This window comes from Mandrillus leucophaeus, unplaced genomic scaffold (assembly GCF_000951045.1).
Source record: "Mandrillus leucophaeus isolate KB7577 unplaced genomic scaffold, Mleu.le_1.0 Scaffold486, whole genome shotgun sequence".
NCBI lineage: Eukaryota > Metazoa > Chordata > Mammalia > Primates > Cercopithecidae > Mandrillus > Mandrillus leucophaeus.
The window spans coordinates 1761459-1772496 of record NW_012105209.1 but is presented as its reverse complement, the minus strand read 5'-3'; the positions used below and the strand labels follow the sequence as shown (position 1 = coordinate 1772496).

The following is an 11038-nucleotide window of genomic DNA, read 5'->3' as shown; positions in this document are numbered from 1 at the left end:
TGTGGGAAGAAGTATAGTAATGAGAAAAATTCACCTTAAAGTAGCATTAAGTTAATTAGATCAAGAAAATCCATAGACAATAAGAAAAGTAGTATAGAAAAAGATGTCCTTGATACTTGATCTAGATGGTAGTGGACTTTATCCAGGTTGGCAAGAAAAATTGTCGCTGGGAAAACCTATACATGAAAAAAAGGCATAAAGAGATATGAGAAGATTAGAGTTGTTGGTTAGTGGTCCTGAAAGGAAGAATAAGGTTTGGGGGAGACACCAGGAAGTGCATACCTGAGGGTTAAACTCAAGAAAAATATGTTTACTGGAAAGATAAGTGTGAAAAAATGGATCAGAAGTTCAAGTAACAGTTATGTCTATGGTGATGAGAGGTTGGCTAAGAAAGGAATGGTAAAGAAAAAGAAGACAAGTGGCAAATAGCAGAATTATGAGTATATTTTATTCCTGAAATCTCTGTAAGCATTAAAAATTGATTGAATGTGTAATTAAAAAAATTTTTTTGGTAATTTACTCATTGTATTTTTGGAGTAAAGATGTTAATTATTTGCTGCCTGAGTAAAACAATTAAAATTCTGCAACTGGAACAAGTTCTTTTCATGTTGGACATGAATTATCACATTTTGTGTGTACTTGCAAGGCTCAAAGGATTTGCCAAAAGGAGACCTGCATATTTCTCTTATTTTCTTCTTCTGGTCAAAAATCAAAGATCATTCTTCTGAGCTTTTTTTTTTTTTCCTTTTCCAACTTAGCTTTACTATTAAAATAGCAAAAATCCTACCTTGTAGAATCTTTATTACATATTATTTGGTTATAATTTCTTTATTTTTTTTTGTATGTTAGAGTTTTGGCCTATTTCAGTTTATTCTGGTATTTTATATCCATTGAAGGGGCTGAGAAATTCATATTATTGAGGTAGCCATCAAAATGAGCTGTTCAATAGAATATTGATTTGACTTTTATTGTACACTAAAACACATCATGACACCTGTATAAATCATCACAACATATTCTTTGATCAGTGAAAAGAAGCAGTTATTGTTTTAAATGGATTCACTGTCCATTTAATAGTCTTAAAAACCTCTGTTAGTATCAGATGTTAAATTAAGAGAATACATTAATTCTCACTCCCCCAACTGAAGTGTGGTGCAGATTCAGTCAAAGCTTGATCTGATGCCTTGGTCAAACAACAAGATCCAAGCAATACCAAACAAAATTGTATCATATGTATTCACAAAATATCTAATAAATATTAAAACCTTATGTTTTGGTTATGAGACTAAACCTGAGTTTAAAGTATGACTTCCCATTATCAGCTGTATAATCTCAGACAAGTTACTTTGAGACACAGCTCCTTCATAAAATATAAGTAATACCTGTTTTCATATGGTTGTCTCAGAATTTAATGAGGTAATATAGGTCAGGTACTTTATACAGTTTCTGGTACTTTGAAAATGTCAGTAGTGATGATGATGGTGACAATGATAAAGGCATTATTACATAGGATCCAGGAAATGAGCCTTTGGTTTAGCACAGCAAACTCATGCTATACCTAGGAAAATTGCTTAATGATTATATATTGCTTAAATGTTTATGGTAAACATTCTCTTCTAGTTTTATCCTAATAAAGCTGTCCTGAAATCTTTTTCAAGTCAATTATTAGAAATATTTTTTGTATATAAATTAAATAAACAACAGGTATTGTCATTGTTCCCCAGTGGGAAGGGAAATAGGGCCTCATGCAACCACAAATTCCTGAAACTGTAGCCTCTTCAAATCTCTCTTAGTGGCTCAAAGCCTTGTGTGTGGGAGCTTCTTACAGTAACAAAAGCCATCTTCCATGTCCTTCCATAGTCTCACACCTATACTATTGCAAAAGTGTGCATCCTTGACTCCTGATTCTGCTGTGAGAGTCATGTAGAATTAATGTTGATGCTGCCATTAGATCTCGTCTACTCTTTGAGACATGTTATTTGCCCCTTTAGGCCCCAGATCTGAAATCACAATTCACTGTTCCCTTGGGTTCTCAGTTTCCTACAGAAGTTTCTGCGCATTTTTTCTTTCCTCAGGGCCTGGTGCAGTGCTTGACACATACTAGTGTGCTCATTGCATATGCATTGAATTAGCCCAACTTTTATTTTACTTACTCTTTGTTATAACCTTTACTCTAAATGTTCTTGGATGTTTCTGAAGTGAGATAGGCCTATTTTGAGTACAATTGCTCTCTGACATTTTCAAAGATGCTTCTTTTCCTACAGTTCCATGTGTCCTCAGTTATTTAGCTAGAAACATGGGTTTTTCCACCACACTAAATTCTTCCCTCATTTTTGTATATCAAGTTATTAATCAGCAAAAGTTCACTTTATGGAAGGCATATACTTCTCTTCCACATTGATATTGGTCTTGGTCATGTCACTTGCTTTGTTCAATGACATGTTAGAAAATGAAACATGGATGGGAACTTAAAGGGGCTTTCAAGGCTGGGCTTGTTGTCTTGAGCTCCTGATCTTTACCATGAGAAGAATATGACTCAGGTCACCGCTTGTCAAGTGAAGATGACAGACACATGGAGCCGATGTGGACCCAATTCACAGCTTGGAAACAAGCCCTCTATGTTCAGTTTAGAACAACCAAACTCCAGCTGACCTGTAGACTTGTGCATAAGAAATAAATGTGCAGTTATTCTATGTTAGTATGTTTCGGGGGTAATTCATTATGCTACATTATTGTAGCAATAACTGACTAGTCTATTTCATCTATGGAATTGGAAGGAATTTTGGAATTATTGGTTAATCTGAGGAATGACTGAGGAAAGGAAAAGTTTTAGTATTTTTTTTTTTATTAAACTTCTCGGATTCTTATGCATGTATAAGTACACAGGCCTACCATGTTGCCCCTTTGAAATATGATTTCACAATGTCTGAATTTGTCCGGCACTTATTTTAGGTTCATGCTCTGTAATGTCTGATGTGACAATGAATTACGCATTTACTACCTAACTTTTAGTGGTTTAGCAAATAAGGGTAGAATTATATTATTCAACAGCCACATGAAGTTACTGTGAGCCATTTATTGCACACAATTGCCTATTTTTTTAATAAACATATTCTTAGTTTACATCAGACCATGTTAAATTACATACTGAGGTGAGCTTGTTATTACTATTTTCACTGCATACACAATCTCCTATTTTGTGAATATGTAGAATACCACAGGTGGATTCTCTTTGCTCTTCTGTCCTCAGACTTGGAACTTTCTTCCTTCATATGGTCTACACAGTGCCACCATTTTCACAGAGGTGGGGGATGTCACTTTTTTAAAGTTATAACTAGGCATATCTATTAGTTCTTTTGAGTTGTACACACTGGAGAAATTCTTCCAGTTATTTTGAGGACTGTCTTTTCCAGGGTGTTGACTAACGCTTGTTTCTGAGTCTAATTTTGAGGATAATATCCTTTTTCCATTGAGGCAATTGCAGACTTGGGGGTGGGCAAGTCTTTCTTTCCCATTTACAATCTTCCTCCTTTGAGCATGTTGGAACTATTGTAATAGATTGTGTAAAAGTATTTGAAATTGTATGAAGTCTTTACTGAAGACCTGCCAATTTCAAAGAGGTTTAGAATATGGCATTAAATAGTTGAAGTTACAGAAAACATAATCCTTCACCCAGCCTTTCATGGAGGAAATATTAAAGGAATTAATATCTTCACAAATTGTATCTTCTCCTGATTGACCTCCAATTCTTTCTTTCTATTCTCCTCTCTTTAGTTTTTTGCATGACTGCAAATCTCCACCCACTTTTTTTTTTTTTTTTTTAAATTTATTCGACATTCTGGGATACGTGTACAGGACATGCAGGTTGTTCTATAGGTAAGCTTGTGCCATGGCGGTTTGCTGCGCTTATCAACCCATCACCTAGGTATTAAGCCCCACATGTATTAGCTATTTATCCTGATCCTCTCCCTCCCCAACTCCTCTGACAGGCCCCACTGTGTGTTGTTCCCCTCTCTGTGTCCATGGGTTCCCATTGTTCAGCTCCCACTTATAAGTGAGAACATGCATCCACCCACTTCTTTAGGGAGGGTTTTAGTTCCCTCCCAATACCTACTCTTTTCCCTATGTTTTCTTTTTTTCAAATTTAAGTCTCTCAATTTAAAATATTTTCCTTGGATTCCCACCTATTGTGGGCGATGCTCGTTAACCCAAGACCTGAGAAATTCAAAAGTGAGAAATCACCTAATAGAAATGAAAAAGAGTCGTTGAGAGAGAGTCTGTTATTTTTCATCTCTGCTGGATAGATAAGTGGGGTGGGATGGAGAAGATGAAAATTGGTTGGTATAAAGAGAAGTTATTTGTAGAAACAAAGTGGGAAGAATGTTCATAGATATCAAACTTTTCAACAATGTGAGAGAAGCTTTAGTTTCTAAAGGTCAGTAGAGTAGACCATTTTTTGTTTTATTTATTATTTTTTGGCCTGACATTTATTCAACCAGTTTCTAATGGAAAATTCCCCATTGTCAAGCACTGTGTTATGTATTCGAGCTATAAAAGTCATTGTATTTGGGCTGCAGAAGTCATCATGACAGACATAGTTGCTACTCTGTGGATTTACAATTCATAGATTTTGAGGCATATCTATGCCCAGACATGAGAAGACTATCATTTTGTATCTGAACAATCAGCTTGAAGCCAAAATATACATTTTATCTTATATTTGCTTCTTTGTTTTAGCACCCAGGCATTATAAATTCCGCACATTTTGAAATATGAACACATTTTTTCATGGTAAAAGATCATTACTTCCAAATGATGGAGGTGTCAAAATACAGTCTCCAAGAAGAAGGATAGACACTTACATCTCAGATTACTAATCTGTTGCTAATCCGCTTTGAAATCTTGCATAAATTTCTATTTTGTCATCTCTAAAATACTGAAAGTAATGCTGAGTCATATTTCATTGGAAGTGGGAGGAAGGATGCCTAAATGATTATAAAGTGTTCTGTAGATAGAAATTCATGTGTGTACCAGAGGTGATAATATTGTCCCATTAATCCTTCTTGTGACAAAGAAAATGCTGCTACTTAGGGAGATGACATGTGAGGGGAAAAACAGGAAGGGGATAGGATGGAAACAAGATAAAAGAACAAGATTAGAAAAGTGAATTAACCTCTTTATCCAAAGGAAAATAAATTCCTTCCATGAAGGCCAACTGTGTTGACTCTACCTCACTTTAAATAAAGTGTGAAGAAAAATGCCTTACATGGACACATACATTTTCAATTTATGTCAATTTTACCTGTATTTTTTGGTATGAGAACTCAGTGTTTCATTTAAGCAATATTTAGGCTTTTAATTCAAATAGCCCTTTCATACTAATTTATATACATTTACATAGGAATTTTAAAGGTAAAGGCAGTACTCTTATATTTCATTATTTGGAAAGGAAACTTCTGTCTAATGCCTCATTTAAGATTCAGTGGAATCTTTCTTGCTTCAGTAATTTTCCTATTAAATTACAACTACTAGTGCTAGTTCCTCACCCTAAAGGAAACCAATAAAATCACCCAAATTAATGAAGTTGTTTCCAACAGCAAACTCCTCATTATGGGGGTACTTCTAATTACTGTTAAAATGAACTGGAACGGAATGTCTCCAGAATGGGATGTCCCAGAGCTATAAACCAAAACTGTAAACAGCTGTGCAACTCCTAATCTATTCATTTCACCTTTGCAATTGCAGCACAATATCAACTAATTTTTTTAAATGTTGGTAGACAGGGACAAGAATGGATTTGGAAACAAAACAGCAAACACTGATAAGAATCTTCTTATGTTATTATAACAAAAGCATATTGGTTATAGTTTGTTTTGCATATAGGATTTATCCTCTCTCCTAGATGTTATCTTATTTACTCACACATTTATGTCTCTCTGCATTAATTATCAAGTTTAGATAGTTCTTCAGTCAAGACTACATTGAATAAGGATGGTGATACAGCTTATACAGCAGAAAACACTGTTGGTGCTCAAATAGTTTGTACAAGAGAATGACTATAGATCACTTAATTAAGGTGTGTATTGCTTTCCAATTTAATTTTATGCCTAAATCAATAAAAAGCTGAACTTCTATCTGAATCAGAAAGTAGACACTCTGTAGATAAACAATAAAGCATACTGCTTTTGTTGACTCTAATTCGTTCTTAGTATGGATTTAAAAACAGAAATGCATGCATCAATTTAGCTGATAAATTCAAATAACTGTAGAAATGAAATACACAGAAAACAAACTTGTGAAGCCTTGAAGAAGAAGCTATTATAGAGGAAGTTAGGAGAATCATAGTAGATTTGGAGACTGTATAAAGGCAATCTTAAAATTCAACCTCTGCTTTCTCCCAAGTAAAAGGAAAAGAAAAATGGCAGTGTGAATAATAACAATATTGATCAATAGTATTATTTTTACATTTCTTGTTTATAAATTACACAAATATATGAATTACATATAAAAACACCAGACTGATGGAAAGGAGATATGGCTTCTAGCTCTAGCTAGAAGAGAAGATTTCTCTTGCCTGAGAAGGACTGTGTATCTGATTCAACCCACTAACCTTGCTGAGTTTGTTTCTTTAACTATAAAACAGACATAGTAAAATGAATATATGATCTTCATGGTCTCCTCTAGGTCTCCTTGTCCCTTATGCTACTCTGTGACTTGGGGACACTCATACTGTACACAGGGGCCATTTGTGGAATAAGCAGCATTCAAGATCCATGAAATAATTTTTATTCCTTTTGTAAAAATCAGCAAGAAGATAGATGCATAATTATTTCAGTGTGAGGAATGTATGCTTTTATTTAATGATAAAAATGGCTAAACAATATGGTAGGTTTGTATTGTTTCAGTCTTGCTCAGCTGGAACTATTTTCCGACAGCTCCCTTTCCAGAACGTTTCTGGTCGGTATGGGCCACTAGACATTTTGGGAGAGGTTTGGCAGGTGGAAGTGAAGCACCAGCCATAAGCTGCATTGAGACTTATCTGCTGGCTTACCTTGTTGGCATGGGCAGCAGCTGGACCAAGCTCCTTCAGCTCCTGCTGGATCTCCTCTTTCAGCTCCTCTGATTTCTAGGCCAGGTCCATGGTTAGCAACATGATGAAAGATGCCAGCTTCCCGTGAAGATCAACCCATCATCGAAGTTGAAAACTTTGAGATCACAAGACCCCAACAGACATTCCAGTACATCTTTGTGGACTCCAAGACATCCTCACAGAGTGAGTTATTTATTCCCTTACTTAAGGTCTGTCTTTGCTTTCTTACTACCTTATATGTATACTTCAGACTCCTCCATCAAATATAGATGTATGAGCCTCACAGGCACTGTGTTACCAGCTTCCATAATTACATAAGGTCAAATCTCTCTTTAAATCTATAGATACATACACATATATACAGACATATATATATATAAAAGCTACCTATATACATATACCTATATGTATATAGGTAGGTAGATAGATCGATCAATCTGCTGCTTCTTTGGCTGATCTCTGACTGACGCAGATCTCAAAAGTTATTTTCCATGCTTCTTTGAGAAATAATTTGATGTCCTTTAACATATTTAAAGAATAAACTGGATGGAATTGGCAGTTGTTGCACTTTGTTGTCGTAAAATTTCTGGTGCAGTCATGTGAAAGAATAATCACATTCCAAGTAGACCCATAATATAGAAATAGTGCCAATAGTGATCCTTGAAAAAGGGGCATATGAGTATATAACGTAATTCTTTCAGTAATTACTAAAGCTGTTCATAAAAAGGAGGAATTACCTTGCCCTGGAGGTGTTTAGTCAGTAGACTCGAAAGGACTGACCGTGAGGGTATGTTCCCTAATTTCATGTATGTGTGTTTGTGTGTGTACACTCACATGTTTGGAAAATCTCCTTTGCTAGAGAATATTATTGCTCTTCCCCAACTGTCCCATCAGCTGAGAATCGCTACTCTAGTATGCCTTGAAACTCTTGTATGTAATCCATACAGTATATTAAGATCCAATTTATAGCTTCACGGAATATAGTTTTGGAATAGGTACATACTTATTTGATACTGAATTTATACTCTGGAAAACAAGCCTTTATTTTGTTGCAAATCATAACGTGTTGAAAAACAAAACATACAAAAAGGAGGAGAAGTTTACCATGGATTTTAAACCATGTTTAAAAATATGTATCAGAAGAACATAACAGAAAGCAATATTTGAAAATACAGGACATTATAAAAATGCATATATTGGCCTTTGTAGTTAGAATTTGGAGTATATATGACCAAGGTGAAACCTAGAAATTTATTTTTATTTCTAGATTTCAAATTTTTCTCCCTTCTCTCAATGGTCAAAATACTCCTTTTCTGAACATGAAATTAACACTTCACTCCCTAAATAATTTATTTGACAGAGCTGTGCTCATCTCTCTGTGCCCCACAAATCACCCTGGCTTCTTTGCATCATCACTGGTCATTCCTTTCCAATTAGTCCCTCTGCTTGACATTTAGGGACAATAAAATTGAGAATGCTTGTTCATGACTTGAACACACACTGTTTTTCCATCTTTCTTGCTGATAAATGTCTGTTTTAAATTTCATAGTCTATATGAAGGACAACTAAATATTGAAGGGATTTATTTGTGTGTGTGTATATGAGAAGAGAGGTGTGTTTCTAGATTTTAAAAATTTGAGTGTTAACCCTGAATGGGACAACACATAGAAAGCTCAAAAGGAACAGTATTAAGACTTTCCATCCAGAGATTTATTCCAAGTGCTGAGATTACATATGCTATCCTGAACTTATTTCTATGTTTAGGACACATGATACTATCCTATATGCTATATTCTGTTCTTATTCATTGCTAGGATTACTTAATTTTACGGTTAGTATTGTCGTTATCTATATACTTAAATTTTGATTCTTTTGAGAGTAATTTCTATGCTCTTTGAGCAGTTATGGCATGGTCAGAATTCTTTATCCATAGCACAGGTATCTGTAAGTTCAAAGTTATTTTTTTGTCTTTGATGTTTAGTCACTGTTCTTTGAGCAACGAAGTGTGTAGTTTTTAGCAGAATCTCTGGGGCCAAATGCATAAGCATAGGCTCCTATATATCCAAACGCTCTGAACAGAAACTGCTGTAAGGGTAAGAGGACTACCAGGTGAGATCTTCTTGGTCAATATCAAGACATTGTGAAAAAGTGCACAGCTAAACGCAATGCACTGGTTCACATCTCTCATATTTTCCATGACTCCTCAGTATGAATTCCTCTGCTCAGTTTGGGGGGGGGTGTTTTATGCAGAACCAATATGTTGATATTACAAATTATGACAACTGGTATCATGAATCGATCAGCTAGTTCATTTTTTGAAATAGCCAGAAAAGCATTAAATGGAATTAAAAAGAGCAGCATTATAAATTGTTCTGGGAAAGCTGTAATGCTGCATTTTCATCCCATGAAATAAGGTCCTAACTGCTAGAGTGGTTATAATAAGGTCTTATCAGTGTTTTTTGGTCTATTTTATTATTGCTTTCAGGCAGGCTATGAGCTTTATGAATTTTTAGGTTACCAGAGTAAATAGTTAGGGAAGGAAGAGTTTTTCTTTCCTTATTTGTATTTAGTGTATCTCCACACTTTAAACTTGACTTAAACTAAGAGAACTATACAAATGTTTTGGCATGGCTTTAAAGAAAGCACTCTATAATCAAGTTCAATACTCTCTTTCATATCTCATTCTTTTATAGTTCTTCCCCTTACAGGACTAGAAAATTCCCCAATGTGGCATATTCTTATAATTCAACACATTTTCTTAGCCTATTTTCTCTAACTCCAAGGCTTTCCCTTGTCCTTCTCTGACAGACAAATACCTCTGAGCCTTCCAGACCCAAATGACATCTTCCTTATGAGACCTTCCCCAACCCAGCCTACTCTCTCTAATACTAATCCCAACTCTATATGGTTTATAACAGAAAAGATGGCTGTAACATGTGTTATATTTATAAAGACTAATCATATCTGCAAATTGAACCTAAAAGATACCTAGATTTTAAAATTTTTAACACATTGAAGATTAAATTGTAAAAATCAAAGTAGCTCTGAACAATATTTTCTGTGCAAAAGGGGACCTTGGAGTGGGATTTTAATTAATGTCTGATTCTATTTACAAATTTAGTTTATGAAACTCATGGAAAGATTTTAAACCATGTTTATAAATTTAGTATGTTTTATTTGTCTTATAAATATGTCAATTGTTTAAAAATTGACATATTTATTTAGCTCTAATAAATTTTAAAATAGAAAAAAAAAAAGAAAAAAAAGAAACATGGCCCTAGTTTCGAGCCCAGAGGTATCATGGGTAATTTGCAAACAAAATAAAACAAAATACTTAAAATTCTTTAGTGTTCTAAGAAATTTTGTCTTATTTCCAAATATGAATCTTCACCAGAAAGAGTGCAGAATATGGTGTACTGATAGTTAATACATTACCACGTCTATTGGTTTTATCTGAAATATATCCAAATTTCATTTATTGCCTCTATCCCTACAGCAAAACATGAGTTCAAGCCACCATTATCTGTTATGTGGATATCTGTGGTGGTCTTTTAGATGAATTATCTGATTCATCACTTGTTTATCTCCAGTCTGTTCTCTGGAGCAGGGTTTGGTAAATTGAAGCCTGATAGCTAACTTTGGCTTGCTGCCTGTTTTCGTAAGCCCTCAGAGTAAGATTGGCTTTTGTACTTTCTATGGTTGCAATTTTTTTTTTTTTAAATCTTGAGACACTTGGAAATGGATGAAAATCAAATTTTGGTGTCCACAAATGAAGTTGTCTATTGTTCTGTTGTTTTCATCCCGGACTCTTTTTTTTTTTTTTTAATAACTGATAGAAATAAAGTTATCATAGAAAGCATCCTTTTGGTGAAATTACAAAGTTCCTATTTAGGTGTTGACTCACAGGTAGTTGAAAACACAAATTTTGCTTTCTGTGAATCTGTGAGA

At 34.6% G+C, this 11038-nt stretch overlaps 1 long non-coding RNA gene across 1 annotated transcript in view; it reads left to right on the top strand.

The window, feature by feature from the left end:
- Positions 1 to 5959: 5959 nt before the first annotated feature.
- LOC105550455 overlaps positions 5960 to 11038 on the top strand; it is a 57418-nt gene continuing 52339 nt past the window's right edge. Inside the window, exons 1-2 of the long non-coding RNA XR_001007722.1 lie at positions 5960 to 6076; positions 7115 to 7273. This is a non-coding gene — a long non-coding RNA (uncharacterized LOC105550455). The remainder of the gene's footprint in view (positions 6077 to 7114; positions 7274 to 11038) is intronic.